This window comes from Xiphophorus maculatus, chromosome 23 (assembly GCF_002775205.1).
Source record: "Xiphophorus maculatus strain JP 163 A chromosome 23, X_maculatus-5.0-male, whole genome shotgun sequence".
NCBI classification, from domain to species: Eukaryota; Metazoa; Chordata; class Actinopteri; order Cyprinodontiformes; family Poeciliidae; genus Xiphophorus; species Xiphophorus maculatus.
In genome coordinates this window covers 20,289,263-20,310,563 of record NC_036465.1, presented here as the reverse complement: position 1 = coordinate 20,310,563, position 21,301 = coordinate 20,289,263, and the positions used below count along the sequence as shown (strand labels likewise).

At 36.7% G+C, this 21,301-nt stretch overlaps 1 protein-coding gene across 3 annotated transcripts in view; it reads left to right on the top strand.

The window, feature by feature from the left end:
- LOC102229458 (neuroligin-3) overlaps window positions 1–21,301 on the top strand; it is a 175,601-nt gene that overhangs the window by 15,545 nt on the left and 138,755 nt on the right. The window lies entirely within an intron of this gene.

Below are 21,301 nucleotides of genomic sequence, written 5' to 3'. Positions count from 1 at the left end.
TCCTCTCAAAGACGAGCTATCTCCTAAGTCTGGAATGAATTATTTAAATGAAGTTGAAGTTTTTGTGTGTTTTACGGGCCACAAGGCATCAGGGCATAATATATTTCAGGGGCTGCTTCATTTGATTGGATGTTGAAGGAAAAAAAAAACATCTGCTTGAAAGTCACAAGCCAGCTTATCCACAGGCACACACTCACTTAACACAGAAAACTCCTCAGGGTTGATTCTAATGATACCCGTGTGATTTATACAGCAGATGAGTTTGTAAATAAGAGCCATAGAAGTGACCTACTAATCCAAATCTTTTCCTTTGTTTCCCACCATGTTTTCTTCTTTTTTTTGAGAGAAGCACAAATGAGGGAACCTTATCAGAAAAGACACTGGAAATACAACATATTTCCTTGGGCATACTTACGGTGTTTGCGTCTCAGTGGCCTATATTTCCTGCATTTGGATGCTTTTAGACACACAAATGACAAACAGTTGCATCACGGAAAGGTCTTTTTACTCAATTCATTGACAAAACAAAAATTCAGTTCAGAATAAGCTTTTGGTTTTTGCTCAACTTAAATGAATTTACGTTTTCCATTTTCATCTGGAACTCAAAAAAACAAAATTCTGTCAAAGATAAAAAATTGTCCTAAACACTGGAGCGTGGATATAGTGGTGAAAGGCTCACGGAGGATGCTCTATGTAATCTCAGGGCACCAGGATTGGCTCAGACCAGACTCAAAGCTGCTGTTGCAAAGAGAGACCCAAAGACAGTAGCAAATTTTCTAAATCCCTTGTAGACACAGGAAGTTAAGACAAGCAGGGTGCCACAAAACAAAGCCCTAACCCATATATCTACACATCCCACACAACCCCTGGCACAGACATACAGCCCTTGGCATTCCTGGTTCCTCAAATCTTCTCGCAGCCAGATATTGATAGAAAAAAAAAAAAGTAAAAATCCCACCTTGGAATTCTTTGCTTTCTAAATCATGAGCTGTCTCAGCAAAAGAAGCGATATAAACCTTATGTGCTACAATCACATTGTAAATTAGATTTAGATTTTTTTTTTTTTTTTTTGCTGTTGCTCTCATTGATATTTTGCTCTTTACCGCAACTTGTCCGGCAAGTACCTTGTTATATGTGGCAACAGGAGTTTATAAGGATTTCTTGACAAAGCCGTGTCTTTTGATGAGCATTTGTAGCCTCCGGAGACAGAGCGGAGTCGCTATTCCATTAAGAGCGAAATGCCTGCTTGAAAACAAATAAAAACAGGGCCTCTCTCATCATTAGATCTTAAGCGCTTAATCCCACACGGAGGCGGGTCCACTCTTCCATGGTAAATCTTCTCATTGTATCTAGTATATATGGATTTTCCTCCCAGAGTGTTGCTGCATGCCAAGTTGTGGATGCTGACCCCTCGAGGCAGAGGACAATCTTCGCCATCAGGAAGCTCTTTTGGGTCAATCCGAGGGGAGCAGAAAAAAAGAGTGACTTATGGACTTACGGATTAAGTGGTGAAAGAGGTCTAGAATTGAGATGGAAAAGAGCATTAGTTGTGAAAACAAATGCTTTTGTTCCTAAAAACCTTGCAGAAATGCGGGTTTTTGTGATGTCATGCATATCAGCTTTGAATCAAAGCTGGATTTCATTCCCACTGAGTGAAAATTCAGTCTTGATTTATATCTCCTTTTTCTTCGCCTACTCATAAAAGACACCCACACGCATACGCACAAAGAAATCCTTACTTACATTTATTCAAGTCAGAGTTGCTGCTCACCATAGGGGTAAATATTGATAATAGCTGACGAACTTGGCATAAAGAGTTTTGCTTTTAGTATTTATGAAAATGGCAGGAAGGTTTTGTAATCACATGGCATTTTATACCAGGCATGCAGGCAATTTCACTGTTGTCTTTGCTCCTTGTGGAAGCTTCAAGGCTTCTCAGCGAGAAGACAACAATAGCCTCGTTGTTCTGTCTCTTCTACATCCCTCCCCTAGCAGAACGAACATAAAACTCTTCCTACTGTGCGCCCCAGCTAGTCTCACTTGTATCTGTGCTTCTCTGGCGCAGAAGGAATATTTTCTAAAGTGTTACAGTTTAGGGCATGGCATGGATGTCAGCAGTGAAATGAATAAATAATATGCCCTCAGGTCTCATTTGAAGAAGTAGAATCTTATCTGAAATGACTTTTCAGTCTGGGCAAACGTATAGCATCCAGATGGAAGAGAGGGACTCTTTTCTCCCTCCAGTCTGCTTAAAAGAGATGGTTCAGATCAGAACGATAATGGCTGGTTCCTGATCTGCTTCTTATTTATTTATTTTTATGTTGTTGTAAAGCTTTGACTCGACTTGGACTGTCTTCAGAGGTTTCGGAAACTTATGGTCCCTCATGCCCCTCCTGTGGTACAAAGTTCTTTCAGTGGGAGAATGACTTCACCTTTCAGAGAAGTCGGTGGAGTGACAGGAGTGTCGGTGTAAGAATCACTAAATAGTGGCAATCATACTCATCTCTCCAATTTCTTGCTGCATGTTGCTAATCAATTGGCCTAAAGATACGTACTGCATATTTTTTTTACCTCAAGAAAGATACATTTGTGTTTTTGAGCACAATTCTGGTCGCATTAAAGTGGTCATGACTTGGAAACGAAAGAACCGTTGTTGTTTTTTAAATCTGCACTTGGCAATAAATGAAAAGCATGTCTCTTAAGGCAGAACCAGCTACTTTCAGCTGGTTATGCTTCCAGTGTTATTTAAAGAACACTATGGTAAATGCATAACATTTTGTGTAAGAAGTAACCTTCTCTTCTAAATTTACTAATGTTTATTCAGTATTTGTACTTAAGTTTATGTATAGAATCTAAATAACCAAAAATAAATGTTAAAAGATAACAAATGTAGATCTAACAATCTTCCTGATAGATTAAAAAAAAATGTTATATGTATATCCATACTGGTAGCAAAGGTAACCTTGTGCAATGTATGTGAGAGAGCTGTCACTGCAAAGCTGCAATGCATTTTAACAACAATAGCAATATTAGCATTGGCATTATTAGCACTGGACTTAAAATACAGTCACTTTCACAAAGAAGGTGGAGATTTTCCTGAAAGGTTGAGAGCTCCAAAGAACAGAAAAGAGCAACTTAATTATATCTCATCTGTCCTTCCTGTTCTCTGCTTTGAGTTTTGAGCTCTTTCAATCTGTTGCACCCAGAGTGAATCAGAGACATGTCAAAAATAAATATTTCCCTTTAAAATGGCTTCTCACAATTACCGTAATTTCCGGACCATACGTCGCGACTTTTGTCTCACACTTTCAACCCTGCGGCTTATACAATGATGCGGCTAATTTATGCATTTTTTCTAACGGCCACCAAGGGCGCTCGAGCAGAAAAGGTAAGAGTGAGACAGGCGGAATATATGTGTCAAGGAAGACGCAAGTTTAATGCAACGAAAGAGAGACTTACAGAGTGTGTGGCGAAGAATATCTGACGCTATTTCAATCCGACACCGAGGAGGAAGACTTCCATGGTTTCAGTGCACAGGAGGAAGATGAAGACGGCTCTCAGTGACTTTTAGCGGTATGGTTTTTTTAACCAGCACTGTTAGTGCTGTGCTACTGTGTTGCTGCTGTGTTACTGCCACGTCACAGGCACTGTTTGGAAAGAAAAGCTAAGGTATATTATTCAAACTTTGAAAACTCTTTCTGTGTACCGTCTTTCTTTGTAAATGTTCAATGTAGGCACATGCGGCTTATAGACATTTGCGGCTTATAGACAGGTGCGGCTTATGTATGTACAAAATGGTTCTTCCTTTAAAAATGTGCTGGGTGCGGCTTATAATCAGGTGCGCTCTATAGTCTGGAAATTACGGTATGTGTGTTTTTGTATTTATGAAACACCTTGCTGGTACTGAAAGTAGGTAATTTCTTCACTAACACAGATGTTGGTGCTGTTAAAAAGGCTACATTCAGTACATTGGTCTAAGTGAACAGTCACTGATCATGGCCAAATAAAGCTAAAGCTTGTCCGGTTTGATTTCTTGGTGAATCTCTGAGGAGTTATTGTTTGTCTGGTAATAATATTAGGAGGGAAAGTTGGAAAGAAGGAAATGGGAAATAATTGGGAAATGCTGCAAATGTTTGGAAGTGCAGATGTGCAGTCTAAACTATGAGAGCCTATCTTCAGTGTTTGCTCTAGGCTTCTTTGATGCAAAGCAGGCACAGAATAGGAGAAGAGATTTGATGGTGCTGTGCAGTGTGTGTGTGCGGGCGTGACGGGGTGTGTGTGTGTTGTGTGCAGCTTTCGCGTAAGCACAGACAACTTGAGGCCACATTTGCCCGCAGCACTTGGACGTGGCCTACTTCTAAGTGTGCAGTCATTAATGTGCTCCGCTTTAAGTACACAAATGGGATTTTAATTCATACCCAGAATTTTGTATGCAGACCATCTGTTTGGTGTGTTTTCGTTCATTAAATTCAGAGCTGTGTTGAATATACAAATATGATGTGCATAAAAAATGATCTGATTTCAGGAAGTGCCACCTTGCTTTATTGTCCCAAAAGAGAAGTAATGTTAAAAAATGTTTGCTTCCATTTGTGTCTTGTGGATATTGTGCTTGAATGATGTCTTGTAGGAGACACTCTAAGTGCAATGTCTAGGGCTCAGGCGTCAGCAGTAATATCAGGTCAACCTCTTCTCTCCTCTGTGTGCAATGGCATGGCAAAGGGGTATTAAAGCATTAGAACGCATAAATTACAGCCATATTGGTTAGGTCATTGTCAGGGAACTTAGATCAGTTTCTTTTATCTCTGTGGTATCAGTGAAAAGATTAAAAAGAAAAAAATTAAAGGTTAGAAAAATTTAAATTGATGCTACATTTAGGCCAATTTCAAAGAATAAATCTAGTGTATTTGGAGACAACATTTAACAGTTTTCAGCTGCCCTCCTTTTTGATCTGAAGACTGCCATGCTATCACAGATCAAGGTACTGCTCAGTATTCTGTATCACAGTAAATGGATAAGTGCACTTTTCAAAGACGGGTGTGGAGGTGGGTGATGGGGGCAACCAGCACAATAAGAAAGGATGCATTACCTAATAGGTCTGGCAGAAATACAGAGCTCAGGGTGGTCTGATAAAGCTGGGTTACAGTACTTTAATCAATCACGAAGAACACAAGCCAATTTAGGAGGAAGGCTGACATTCAGGATAGGCTTTCAGACAGGATTAGAAATAGTGAATGGAAAGTAAACATCTGCTGGGCCGAGCTGAAAGGACTTTTGTCAGCGGATGGTGTTTCCTCCTCTGTGTGTGATACTGATGCATGTCTCTGGCTCACACCTTAGCCAATCCTGCCCACCTTTCTGTGTTTGAAAGGTAACATTATGTCTTACCAGCTTATCTCCTTGGATTTTTTTTTCACTAAATGCAAATGTGTGCTTGTACAAAAAGACAGCAGTGCCTGCCTTGGTTGTTTACTCTCCGTTCAGGAAAGGGCACTGTCATTTAAAATTTTTCTCTGGACCTCTTCCTCATCTGGATTCTCAAGACTAACTAATGTTATCCAGAATGTCAACGTGAACAGGCAAGTGAAAAAACAAGATACAGGTAGAAAGAAAGTGGCGTTTCTGAACCCAAAACGTTTCTTTCTTATACTCATTTACAACCATACCAGTCTTTGATTGAACATTTAGATAAAACAATGATATTTGACTTGGATAAAAATTTATAAAACCTTTGAAACCATCAATTTTGGTGTTTTTCCAAACTGAGTTTGAAAGACTCTCTGTTCAACATTGAATTAACCAGGTCTGCTTAGACTTTAAATTGTTTCAATGTCTTTTACTTGAAATAATCACCTTCAATAAAAACAATATTAGTTGTTAGCACCACTGTTTCTTGTTTCTACATCTCTACAGTATTAAACATATCCATATGTTGATAGCTGACTGTCAAGCTTAAAGCAATAACCCCGAAAACAACAGTTTACAATAGTGACTAAGACACAACTAGTATTTTGGTATACAAACCTTTGCATGATGCAGTAATTTATAATTTCACCTCTAATGTAACAAAAGCCAATTTCTTACACTTAAAATAGAAAAGCAACAATTATTACAGCAACTGTAAAAATAATATCCGTATTTTATGACTATATATAGTTTTTTTTAGAAGTAATTAATATTGCATTTTATGTGGTACACACTTTCACAGTTATAATTTTGCCAATAACATTGTTTTTCTCATGTCTTTTATAAAAATATGAAGCTGTAAAACACCACCTTTTAAGATTATTGGACAGGACGTTCACTCTTTATAGAGTTTGAAAATAAGCTAATTTTAGCTTGATCTGCTGTCGACTGCATGACAAACTCTCCGCTTGCCAACTTTAATTTTGGATCTGTTTAGGACTGAGGGCAGGCGCTGCTTTGAATTTCTTTTTAAGAAAGTGACTTGAAAGCTTTTTTTAGGGGACATGTAATTTGTAATTGCCTTCTCTCAGCGAGCTGACCAACAGTGAGCTCGCTGAGAGAGATAGTCATTATTCTTTCCTAACAAATATTTTAGTAACCTTTAGTCATAAATTTGCGACACCCTGAAATCAAAAACCCTAGTGCCTATAGTTTCCCTCTTGGAAAGTTTAAGACTTTATTCTTCAAAGCTCATTTGTTTGCTCACAACATTCAAACATTGTCCTTACTTATAACTCCAAGGACATAACCTTTTAATGATCAGAAGACAAAGCAGTCATTATTGTGATAAGACCATTGTTGAACAATGGTTATTGCTATCACTCGGTAATCCTCCTATCTCCTGTAAATCCACCTACCTCTGAAGGAATCTAACATGGGATGAATTGTGATCAAAACACCCGAATTGTTTTTGCATGTCCAAACAGAGATATGTAATTGGTCTAAGGTGAAGGCTTATAGGATTTCTATCAACAGTTTTCTGAATTTAATTTAAAGTCCTTGGGATTCATGTTCTAAGTATCAAACATCTTTATTTGACCTTTGTTAGATCAGAAATCTACCCTCAGAAAACCAGCATCTTCTGAAATGTCAAAGGCTATATTTTAAATAGTCCTTCTGCATAATAAAGTGTGATTCAATCCTTACACACCCCTTATTATTGGCTGATGGAGGCCGTGCAGCTCAGTGTGCATGCATTTGGTCTTTGTTTATGCTGGAGATGAAGGTCAGCCCCTCATTAGTGCTGCAGCATCTTTTTTGATGTTGTGATATACATAGTAATCAAGTGCGGCTCACATTGGTAGTTACTGTTGACCTTTAGTTAAAAGCACATCAAAGTCTGGTTCTTTCAAAACTTAATTATCCAATAAAACTACTGGCTTCATGTACAGTGGACAGACCTCATTTAATCTTCTTTCATTAGGCTACAGTAACCCTCTATGTATCCCATGTGTGCAGCAGAGCACATGTCGTCATGTTCATGAGTCCATTATGCCTTTTATGAACACTGCTCAAACATGCACATTTTTACGTTGGCAAAGTAGATTCCCTGGATTTTGCTGTTTGACGTGCACTGGCTTCTAGTTTAGTATTTAGAAATTCTGCTTGTTACACAGCGGTGCACATTGGCACCTCTAACTTTCTGCAACTACCAGGGATTTGCATGTCAATAACATCATTTTACTACTTTGCTCCTGGCATTTGTGAAAGCTGTGCAAGAAAGCCAAGTAATCAAGATCTGTGAACGGAAACCTTAGATGGATTTACTGTACATTGCTGCCTTTATAAATATCCAATTTTCCTCAAACATCATCCAAGCTCAACTGATCATAAATCACAATTAAGGACTCTCAGACGTATGATTTAGCACTGTTTAAAAGTACAAGTAAAAATTTAGTGGCTCTCTCAAGGGAGAAGTTGATGGTATTGCCAAAAGTCCTGCATATGACATACAGTAGTTGCAACCATGCTATATAATGACTTGCTGCAACACATTCAGATCTGAGCCATTTATTTAATTTATGTTCCTTCAGCAAGTCCAGATCTAAAACCATATTTTACCTGAATGAGGAATATCTCACAGCTTGCACATTACTGCTGCAAACGTTGAGGCACATAACGCGTTATTAGCTCATTAAATCCACAGGCAGCATCTGGGTCACATCTCTGCTTTGTGTGAGTAAGATTAGGAGAGGCTTTTCATATTGAACGATAAAGCTGAAGTTTCAAATTTAACAAAAAGCAGCATCCTCCTTGCTTTAAATTAGTACCTTATTTACTTTATTAGGCCACTGACAGACTCATCCCATCTGGCTTGAAGCTAAGGTGTATGTGTGCACTTTTGAGCACATGCACAAATCTTTTAGCACATAACTAGCTTTTACAGACCTTTTAAAGGTCTATCATAGAGTAGCAATTATTATGACTGATTTAAGTCTGACCAATTGATTTTTTACATCTGTTCCTGGCCAATGCTTGCTTTTTGATGGCTTTGGCTATTTCTGATTTCTTAATACATATTATTTAATCAGCAACAACCTGTTTTGCAACCCTGCACATTTTTGTTAATATAAACCTAAACCTAATATAAACCTGTTTCACATATTTTGAAACATAATAAAAAAAAAAAATAAAAAAAAAGCCATTTCATCACTTGACTTACAAATTACTAACCAGAGGCAATAAAGGGATTGATGGTCCATTTTGATACCTGGCAGATTATTTGGCACAAAATATGCATTTATTTATTTTCTATTTGGTGGTAAATTTTGTTTTTAAATTGTAGGTTTTGTTTTATAAAGTTAATTAAAATGCAGTTAAATGAAAGTGTTGATTATTTATGAATGCATGGCTTTGCTGTTTTTTGAACTGGTGCACAGCTAAATGGCGATGAGCTTTTCAAAGGGCTGGCACAGAAAGAGGACCTCATTTCCGATTTAGCTTCTTCAATGGAGAATCGTGTCTAGTTGGGGCAGGAGTTTGTTTTCTGCATCTCTGCCAGGAAACGTCAGCCAGGCTATAGTTTCACTTCTTCACGACACTGTAAATTACGCATATTATTCCAATATTACATCCGAACGCTACAATCTTTTTCAAGTCACCTTAACATTAGAACCAATAGGAAAACAATGTCAATATTGGATGTATAAGGGTGGTTTATAATGTAATACCAGTGATCTTGGAACCATGGTTGTAAGATCAACTCCCTGTTGTAATTACCAGCCGGATTTCAATTATATCACAGAAAATCCTCAGTTCAACATGTTCTTTAGGTGTAAATACTTGCTTTAGGGAAAAAAAAGATTTTCTACACTCCTTTTTGTTAATACACCACACTGATTCACTCTGATCAATGTTCAATGCACTGCATATGAGTGATACATTAGTTAAAGTCTGGTAGCTTAGTTGTTCAGTATAGGATTAAATCTGAAAATAACCCAAGTGATTCTCTCAAAATGTAGATGGGTTCACCAACTTGTATTTATGGCGTCATTTAGACAAGATGGGAGGGGGAACAGTTGTTGTTTTACGTTTTCAAATGGCGGTTCTCAAGTATGATTCACTTTATACAAGCAATGTCATGCCACTGCTGTTCGGATTCCTCGCACTTGCCTGAATTTTATTAGAGAAAGATCCCAGAAGACTGAAAAAGATCCATCCTCCTTCCCACTGTAAGCCAGAAATTGATGTTTGTGCTGCGATGTTATACGTGCTGTCCTCATTGCTGAGCACATGAGAAGAGCAGCTTGAAATATCACCTGAATTTTCTTTGGTATGCTTGCGTGGATCTTACTCACTAAATCTAATAAAAAATTACCTCGCTACAGATGTAGAAACATTATACAAACAATCAGAAGACATAACATTTGGATGAATCATAGCATACATAAAATATGCATGCTGCAGGTTGTATATAATGATGTAATTACCTGGATTCACTCAATCTTAGGAGTGTTGTTGATCTATGATAAATCAGACTACATGCTCCGTTAAATAAAAAAAAAAACACACATTTTAGCTCCAGAAGTCACATCTACTACATCCATTTTTTTTGTTTGCATTTTTTTTGTAAATCCAGTGGTACCTCTAAATTCAAATGTAATTTATTTTTAACAAACAGTTTGGATGTTGTAATAGTTTGATTTTAAACACATTTCCCCCATAAAAATGAATGAATAGTAAAAATAAACATCAACCAAATTGATTTAAAAAATGGAATTGAATTGAAAACCTTTCAAACCACCAGTCAAAGCATGCTTAATACTCAAGTAATTTTATCAATAACACTACATGGTGAAGTTGCTAAAATAATTTTACAGTGAAATGGTGATTAAAAAAATAAAGGGACTTCTTCAGGGACACCCATCTGTTTGGAAAGACAACTTTCATTATGGTTTTAACTGGACCCATCACCAGCACGACAACCATTAATTTCAGAATTACAGGCATACCATCCCAAACGACTTGGAAACAAAGAAATCACATCACCGTCTTTCTGGATTTGCAGTTATGAAGTCAGTTTATTGAAATCGTAATGTTAGAAAATGTCCCCTAAGATTGGAATTGTGAAGAGATATGCTGATTGAGACAGCTTTGTTTGAATAAGGTTGTGCACAGATGCATTTGACTTTTTTCCAGCAAATTCAAATTCAAAAATACTTTATTAACCCCAAAGGGAAAATGAAATAAAATTGTAGCTGATTTGTGTACCAGGCACAGGACAAAGAGGGGAAACAATCCAGGGTCAAGATTGCAGAAACAGAAGGAGGTTCTGGAACAGATAGCTATTGGAACCAAAACGTTTGAAATCGTAAATCTTGACTTAAATGGAATATATGATGGAAAATCCACTTTTTAAGCCTTTAAATAAATTTTTTGTACTTTGAGTGTCTAGGAGTGCAAAAATTCTTTTATTTATTCTCTCACAGTGCTACGTAGATATCTTTATATTCTTTTTGGGTTATATTTTTCAATCTGTTAATTTTTGTTCTATTGCCTTTAACATTTTTTGTTTATTACGTTACTGCATTATATGTGGAACTGGTAAATAAGGTCATGACTGATCAGTTTTGACTAACCATTTGTTTTCCTCGCAGTGATTTCTTTGTCCAAGTTCAGTTATGTCGAATTTGCAAGCAGACAAGTCAAAATGTTCGGTTCTGGCTTGTATTAATGCACACGATTCTTTACATGGTCCCCCGGCATCAGAGCCTCTCTGAGGTGTCTGGTTAAATTTTATTTTTCTCAGTAATGTACTCACAACAGTGGATAAAGTCTGTTCCCGCGGAGCTTCAGCAACCTCCACATGAAGTCTTCCGAAAGACTTCATGTGATTGAGGGTCAGTTCCTTCTCTCTATGGAAACAAGGAACTCAGCAAAGTGGAAAGTTGCTATTAATGCTAAAATGACAATAAGTGTTATTTTAGACATGTCTGTTGATAATGAAGTCCTGGCTATTGGTTTGATAGCACTGTGCCATGTGGTTCTGTTAGCACTGTGTGCTAACTTTTAGCTGCCTCCTTCACGATAAAGCTGTACTGCATGTTTTGAATATAATTACTTAACTTTGTTTTTTGCGTTTTTGTCTTGGAGAACAGATACAGACATTCAGTGACGTTCTTGACGCTCCCATTAGTTAACTCCTTGTTTATATTCAGGATATGTGTACTTCATTTAAGTTGTGGTAGCATTTATATTTTTATAGGTATCCAACATGCATGAATACCGTAGTAAAGCTACACTGAATATTGTAGGTAGTATGGATGGTATGAATGGAACTGCTTGTTATGTGCATACTCAATATTTCTTGAGAATTTTGATGTATCAATAAAAGCCAGGATGATAATTAGACTAATTAGAAATATTTTTAAAATCAGTTTTTAACTGTAAGCTCAGCACTCATTTTCAGTTTAATTAAGTTGATTAGCATCATATATTGTTTTCCATGTTATATTGCTATTTACAGTTGGTTTCATACTCAGTATGTGCACACATTTAATAAAAAGAGAAGTCACATAGATGCGAGAATGGGTCACTGGCTCTATATGCAGCTTTAAGGCTTCTGGATGAAATCTGTCTTTATCATTTCAGCAACCAAGAGAAAACAGCTGGTTTAAACATTGTCAGCAGTTAAGGGAGGGACCATTATGTATTGGCTTTGTGACCAGATAATTCATCTCAACATGTGCTCACCTGCAAATCTGTCTTTATTTGGGCTGCCCATCTTCCACCTGTGAGTTTTCTTGTCCATTTGGTCAAGTGTCATATTCATGGCATCCTTCATCCAGTGGTCAAGGACTGAGATGGAGATGACTTATCAGTATGCAAAGCAGCAACACAGTCAATGCGCACCAAATCCTATACGCTTGTACAAAAAATATATCAGAAACGTTCCCGCGATTCACCGTCGGAAGCTGCTACTTCTTTGTCCTTGAATTTTATGCCAAATCTCTTAAGTAATAATGACTGCACAGTCCCTGTGTCTGATGAAAAAAGCAAATGAAAGGACAAGGAGGCCCTCATTTTTCACTGTTGTAGTGGCACTCATTCCCAGCAGGAGCTTTTATGAGGCTGCAGTTTGGTTTGACATTTTTGTGAATGTTGGTTCTGAAACATGCCAATCACCTTGATTTAATGTGGCACGCTGTTGTTCATCAAGCTCAGGAGCTTATAGAAAAGAGAGTGCCTTCAAGTGCAGTATGTGTGTGCATTTATCACCGATGTCGCTGTATTCAAGCATATGTTTAAACTACGCTTTTTTGAGCAATCAGTTTAGGAAAATGCTTACCACATTTCTGAGTCACATGCAGATTGCAAGCTACACTTCTTTCAAAATGGAGGCTGTGCCCCGATGTGGATTGGTGTCTTTGAAGAGCAGAACCGAGCATGATGACATCAGATTGGACCACATTGACTTTTCTTTTTGACATTTTAATTATTTTGCCTCCATATTTGCTTCACAAAAATGGGAAAATATTTTAGCAATATTTTTGAAAAAGCTAAAAAAAAAAGTTTTTTGTTTTTTTTTTAGCCGGACTAAAGGTTTGACAAATTACAAGCCATCTTCTGTAATATGTATTGAATATAGAAAATTTCACTCCTTTTACTGACATTATTACTAATAGGCATAAGGATGCATGGGTTCACTGTAATGTTTCCTATAAAAGGTAATAATAGCATGTGTGTCTTTATTAAGCAAGAATTTAAACTTACCACAGGATAGAGGAATGCTAGCAAATAATCAATTTGCAATTAACTGTCTATTAATGGTTAGTTAGATAAAAAAATATTTCACCTAAACAGGCCTTCCCTCAGTGTTATGGTGAGGCTGCCATCCATTAGAGGGCACTGCTGGTCTTGTTTAAGCAAAGCTAGTTGTAATAGAAATAATCATGACGAGGTAACCCAGAACAGGAAAATGATATGGTCCAGTGTGGGAAGCAAAATGTATTTTATGCGTTATTGAAATATAAAGCACCTAAAGTTTCACCTTAATGTCGTTCATGCAGCTGTGCTGTATGGCGAAGCAGAATCAACTTCTCAAACAAAAATTATTGATGTGCTACAAAGGCAAAGATGTGATAACAGGAGAGCTGAAAAATTGTAATGTGATTGAAAAAGATATAAGGCAAAAAAGCAATGGTGAATGCTTTTGTGAGTTAATACATCTCATAGAGCCAAGGTTTGAGATGAGCAACCATAACCATTTGCGTAGAGGGATGGCAACAAGCAAGGTAGCTGAATCAAGTGTTGTAATAGAAGTTGTAACCTAAATGTTACCTAAAGGATTAAAGATAGTTTTATCGTTTAAAACTATCTTAAAATGATAGTTTTACATCTCTGTTCATGGGGAATTAAGCACTTCACATGTCTTATTCATTTTTTTCTATTCATCAAGTTAATAGATTTCTGTTTTGTTATATTTTATAAATATATGTAAGTTTAATGCGTGAGAAAACTATGTTGAAAAAATAAAGAAAATGGCCACTCATCGGTTAATTTAAAGATCATTCAACTTTAAATCAATTCATTAATCAATAACTTGTATCCCTAATAGACAAAGATTTTTCTGTTTTAATTTGTGAATGTGGAACACTTGCATCTCGTGGACAACCACTCTGTTTAACACTGTTCTGCCTTAGCATTCCAGGCATAACGAATGAAGAAACTGGATAACTACATGTACCAGGGCATTTTTGCTTCACACAACGGATCTCTGGGGATGGTACCCTAATTGCATGACTGACTTTATTAAATCAGGGTTACCCCGGCATCAAAGTAGACAGGTTGCATATTGAAATATCATCCTTTGTTTATATGACCTTCAGCCTTCTGGATAATGTATTTTAACCCTTCTAGGACTACCATTATAAAAGTCCGCATGAGCATCTTTTTACATTTTTGGATGCTGCAGAGTCATTATTAGGAGCACTCCAATGTTCTTTACATCTATAAAATCCTTATAAGTCCTCCTTTCCAAGTTTGTATGCCATTTATCAATAATAACTGATTAAAAATAGAAAATTTGCAAAACAATAACAAGAACTCCATCCGTTTATAATTTTTTTGACATATTTTTGTAAATATGAAGAGTTTCCTAACTTTATTTACCAAAGTTCCCAATACAAAAAAGTTGCACACAAGCCTTCTAAACCAAACACAATTTATTTGGAGTTTTTTCAAAGCTTCGTTTCAAAGTTACAGCCAATTTTCTAAAAACAATAAAACGAGGGAAAATAAAAAAAATGCTTTTATCAGTGCAATCAGAAAAAAGAAGTGCAGAAGATACATTGCACATTGTACATCAACAATAAAATACAAACATTTAAATGAAAGTGTGTCAGTCTTTGTGTATTCACATGAGAAAATGTCTGTCCACATGACAGACATTTGCAAGAGCAGAGCCAAATAGCACGTGCAGGAAACGGAAATGACTTTCATGAAATCTCACCTGAAGTCATGTGACATTTCATGAAATCTCGTAGTATTTCATTCTGTCAACGTCAGAACAACACAGGAAGTGATTGGCCAGACCCGAGCTGATCTACAAATAGAGGGATGGATGCCACATCATGTTTGTGGACCCATCCTTTTTACTATAAATCTGTGAACTCGTCTGCGCGCGCACAGCAACTCGGGGGGGATGTTTAGGGTCGGAAAAGGAAGCGCAATTCTTACAGTTTAATATGCAAAAAAAAAAATTGCTCTACCTTACGTGGTTCGAATTCTACCGGCATTTGAAAAATATGTATGCATCTCAGATCGCCGGCGATCTGGTAGCCCGAATCGGGTTAATGTGTGCATGAGCTGAGAATGAGCAACCAATTTCTTTTAAAACATCCTCTTTATATTTTCTCCCTCATAATCCTGGTCAGTATTAAATGACTTTGGGTTATCAAACTTGACTTACCTCCAACATCTTATTCTCTCATGTTAAGCTAATGTCATTAAGTACACACTTCCAGTTCTTCAAAAATAAAAGCACTTCCTGTTTGATTGATTTAGAAATTTGACATTATCAGGTCAAGTGTATTTGTGCAGCACATTTCTGCAACAGGGCAGTTTAAAGTGCTTTACATAATAAAAACATAGTACAATAATCAATTATGAAACAATCAATAAGTATTACATTTTGTCAAATGCCATTGTTAAATTTGTCAAAGATAATCATCATCAAATTTTCATCAAATATATTGATCAATGTTCCAGTTATTAGTAGTCAAAGGCCAATTATGTGGTGTTAAATCTTTTCAACTGTTTTGTTTTACAGAAATACAAAATTAGATTTCTAGTGATGGCGTTGTTTGATCTGCACCAAAGTTTGCTTGAGTGCATTCACACCGTCACAAAGGATCTAGGCCAGCAAGAGAACCAAACTCTGGTGCGCTTAAAATGGACCATATGTGTTGGGTGTGAATACGCCCATAAAGAATCTCTGTTCAGCATTGGTGTACCCAGTTCAAGTAGCAACAACCTGCATATTAGATTTTAAACTAGAGTTGAAGTAAATACATTAGTAGTATAATGTGTTAGCTGCCCTTTTTGCTTTTTACTAAATACCTAAAATGCCACACAAATAACATAAAGTGATTTAAGTGAAGTGTTGTCAGATAGGGAAACCAGTCTTTATTAGTAATTTCTCACAACACAACGTGGCATCAACTAAAGAGGTATTTCCTTTCTTACTTCAAAATAAGAGTCTTAAGCAAAGACATAATAGGGGCTATTTTAAGGCATAAAGATTGTACTTTTGTTGCCATTGCATGCTGATGGCAACTAGATAGAAAGTCACAAAACAGACAAAAAGAAACATTGTGGCACGTTAAAATCACAAAATTTCTGCACCCCTAGTGACAAGCTAATGTAAAGATTTTCTTTTTCATGGTTTCCGTCATTCTGTCTGTAATTGCATATTCTGCCTGGCTAACAACGAAACAGCAACTGATTCCGTTGTAATCAGTGATTACACCTTTTCAGGTCAGGATAGCTTGCTTCGTTTGAAGTTTGATGTTGTGGAGCACTAATGCGGCTTTGCGAATGTCTTTGTTCCAGAGTAGTTACTATAATAACAGTGTGGAGAGTCAGATGCTCCATCTACTCAGAAACCCTTATTTGTTCCTTTTTTTTTTATCAGAGTCCATTCAGCCTCTCTCTAAGGGATGTCGAGGCGTAGGAGTACATTTGGCAGTGTGCTCAGACTTTTTATTGCAATGCACAGTTCTCTCTGTTGTAGGAGAATAAAGACTCCGCAACAGTATGTGTGTAAAGAAGAATGAACTCTGTGCATTTTCCTCTGCATATGGGATCAGTTAGGGGGCATTCTAAAGTGTTGTGCCAGTGGGGCCATTTTGAATAATGATGAATAGGAATTGGACTAGCAGAATTCAACATGTCCCATTAATCAGGTACTGAAGAATTGGGGAGGAGGGTCTTTAATGGCATGTACTTGTTGGAGTGCCATCTTGCATTAAGGGCTAATAACCTGATTTAGAGTCAGCACTACGCCCGCCTCTGCTACCCTCTCCCAGCCAGCCCCCCCCATCCTCCACCCTCCTACTTCCATCACCCCAGTTGTATTTATTACGGGCTGCAAGGCCACGGTGATGAGACGATCAATACATCTGGGATGATGAGGGAGAGCTCATGCAGTCTCTCCCTTTCACTGTTTCGTCCCTTGGCAGTGCTTCAGCAGGTAGGGAGATCAAAGCGGAGAGGACCTCTGAGATGCTGCTCGTGAAGAGACTGATGAAGTCCTCTGTGCCGCACGTCCTCCAAGCACACACCCACAGACCCCAGCACACACTTCATCACAATGTCCTGCGTCCTTGCTCTGTCCTGATTAGAAGGTTTGACCCGATGTGGTTTATGTGAGTGAAATTAGTGTTATCACTTATACGCTGCTGATGTGTGGAAAACAAAACATAAAAAATGCCTCATGTGAAATTGGAACGAACCATGAAATGCATGTGTATATGTATGCTTATGGATTTTTAGTAGTACGCTTTTGAAGGCCTTGGGTTGATATGCAGTATTCGCTGGTTAGGGGATCAATATAGGGTGCTTTTACCAGCTGAACCCATAACAGATAACGTGTGACTGATCCTAATTCAAATTGAAGCAGAGCAAATGTCTCTATAAAGTGTTTACTCTTTCTTACTGGGTTCCTTGCAAACTAGGAAAGGAGAGTCACAGACTAAGGCTGGATTGTATTCAACCCCTTGATCTCAGGATGTTGTTTCTAAGTTATAAAGGCTATTTAGGATGCTGGACGCTTAAAGGTAGAAGAATAAGGATTGTGCCTGCTAACAGAACAAAACAAAATTCTGGGATAATAATTGTAAGGCCACCAAACATGAAAATTGCAAAAGATAACATTCTCAAATTTAATACATATTTTATCATCACAAATTTGAACACATTTTTCCCTTATAATTTGGCACATATTCTGCACAATTAAAACACAAACACGTCTTTTAAAAGGAGATAAACAGTAAAATAATTGTGCACAGCCTTACGATAATACTTAGTTGAAGTAACTTGAAGTAACAGCACTTAATTTTCTTTGGTAGGAGTCTCATTAGCATCCCACATCTGGGCTTGATATATTTCCCAACTAAGCTTTGCAAAAAATTCCCCATATCAGATTTCCTGTCAGATATAATTCTAACCATTCCAAAGAAAATGTCTTCTTATAAAGTCTTTCTTACGTGGAGTTTGATGTATGCATATATCATGAGGGATGCTTCAAAATACTGTCATGTTTGTAGCAGATACTTGTTTTGAGTCAAAACTGGTGGGTATTTGGAATTGTTAATAGTTTTATCCATTTTGATATTAATCTTAGATGCAGAAAAGTAACCACGGTGCATGATGATATCGCCAGGTTTCACAGCATGTATCTTCCGGAAATGCTCAGTTCAAAACATACATATTGAGCCTACCTTTTAGTCTACATATATGCAGTGCACAGCATTGATGCTATTAGCTTTTTGATAGCTCACTTAACTTCTTTCCACCTTATATATTTTATAAACTATAACAAGTGGAGCATCTTAATGAAAGCCCTAACGCTCCTCTTATAAACGTATATCTGTTGGGCCTCACTTTGGCATTCATACAACAATTCTGAGTACCACAATGCCAGACAAGACATGAAAGAAAGAGCAACAAAAAGATATACAAGGTGATATGAACTGAAAGTTGAAGTTGAATCGAAAGCTGCTTCAGTGTTGATTAAGCGTTAGCACACTTGACCAAAAGACCATAAACTCAACAACCACTTCTGTGTGTAGTTGATGTATTTAGATGAAATAGATTTGGCATTTTGTTTTGTTCTTCCAAGCATATATATATACAGTACAGACCAAAAGTTTGGACACACCTTTCTAATTCAATGGGTTTTCTTTATTTTCATGACTATTTATAAGGCAAGAAATCCCACTTATTAACCTGACAGGGCACACCTATGAAGTGAAAACCATTTCAGGTGACTACCTCTTGAAGCTCATCAAGAAAATGCAGAGTGTGTGCAAAGCAGTAATCACAGCAAAAGGTTGCTACTTTGAAGAAACTAGAATATAAGGGGTATTTTCAGTTGTTTTACACTTTTTTGTTTAGTGCATATTTCCACATGTGTTATTCATAGTTTTGATGCCTTCAGTGTGAATCTACAATGTCAATAGTCATGAAAATAAAGGAAACTCATTGAATTAAAAGGTGTGTCCAAACCTTTGGTCTGTACTGTATATATATATATATATATAAATTACTCTCTACTGGTGTCTGCTCCCCAATTGATGACCGTTTACCTTCAAAATGAAGTCATATAATGTCACATACTGTGTGTTTATGAGATAACTAGTAATATATCAGCTCTTTAAAGGAGCTCACTGTTTTTCAGTTGAATGTATAAGCCATTTTTAAGAGGAATTGGGTGAGGTTTGGGGGTACAGAAAACCTTCTGCCAACAAGACACACTCTTATTTTTCTCTTTCTAGTTTACTGCATTTAGGCGAGAAATATGAATTAAAACAGCTTTATTAGGTTTAGAGAATTGTTTCCTCAGGCAATCACATTTGGTATGTTCAAGATTTATAGAAGCTGCCTAGCTTGGAAAATATCATCACTATGATTGAAATACAATGTTAATATTTCTTACTTTAAATACATAAAACAGACAGATGGACGGATATTCAGAAGACACTGATAAATAAAAAAAATACCACCCCGATATTAGATCGAGAACAGAAAAAAATAAAAGTTCTATAAGTTTGAAGTTTATTATGCATTACTAATATTTTTTTAAAATGTAACTTATATGTTTAATTATTTTAGCTGCGTTTCTAAAAGCTTGGAGATCAGTGTGTTTACCACTGAGTTGCATCACCTCTTCTTTATGACAAATATGAAATGGAGACAACCTACTATAGATTTATAACAAAAATATTTTTGTAGTCTCCATGCATACAGAAATGTTTACGCTTCACATGCTCCAGAGTCTTTTTATCTAAATTTTCCTTTCATATAGAGTCTTAACACTTTCCGTTGATAAAACGTCGGGGTTGTTGGCTGATATTCACACTGTTTTGATCATACTTTTTGAATTGTTGCATGATCTGCTTTGATGGTGTATTTTTAAAAATAAGCAATGGGCTTTTGTGACAGAGAATCTAATCTAGATGACGGGGATCAAACCAGCTTAACAGAAAAGGTTCAGGAAAATTGGTAAAAACCATAGAAGGTAGACCACAGAAATCTGTTCTGGATGCCCAAAACAATGTTTATTTTTTTTCATGCTTTTCAATGTTTTCACATATGACGGTTTAAGAATTAGGTCTACTTGTATTCTAAGAAAAGCATCTTTCTCAGTATTACAGTCTTTAGCAAATAGAGAATGATTTGCTAATCCAAACTGTCTGCAGGAATGGTTCAGTTTTCAATCTGTCAGCCATTGAGAAGGTTACATGTGTTTTCACACAGTGTAAATATCTGGTTTCAACAGCATAAATACAAATATACTGTAAGATTGTTTTTTTCTAAACATTTCTATTTCTATATAGACAGTTTTTTTTTTCAATAACACTCATAACACCAGAGGGACAAAATGGCCACACGTGGTGGATAATGATTCACTAAGGAGCAATTTAAATTTCACTTGGAGTTCTTTGAAAGTCTTATTTTCTTTTTACCTAAATGCATTGTTTTGATTTAAATTGTTAGGTATGAGCAATTTAGTTGCAAAATACATTGAATCACAGTTACTATCCCAGTAGCAGTGTGTGTCAAATTGCAATCGCAAAGGAATTGATTTAAATAATATATGTGGCAAGTTAGATGCACTCAACCTGCCCTTCATTACAGAGGATCTAAAGCTCATGGGAAGTGGTGTGTACACTGTGTAACTGAGAAGAAAGAAAAGAAATAGGAAAATGGGTTAATCATATTCAATTTTGCTACTTTAGCCATACTATCACAGTTAAATATTTAACAGATATTGTGCAACCCTTGTAAAAAATTATTTTGGAAATATGATACTTTACTGTTTATGATGGTAATATTTAGTGACAGACTGTGGTAGAAGTTTGTTAGGTATTATTTTGCTTCTTTTTTTCAAAGATCTTTTTATATTGAACGGTGTTCCCTAAAAGTGCTGGGATTCTACGTTATTTCATATTCAAGTATTGTACAAGCATAAGCAGGAATTAAATGTTTCCGTTGCTTTAGTGCATAATCCTTTGAACGCAAGGACACGACAGTAAAGTCTACAAGTCTTTTTTTGGCTCTGCGACAGGAATCCCACTGAGCCGGGGAGGCACTTTGTCAGTATGACTTCTCTAGC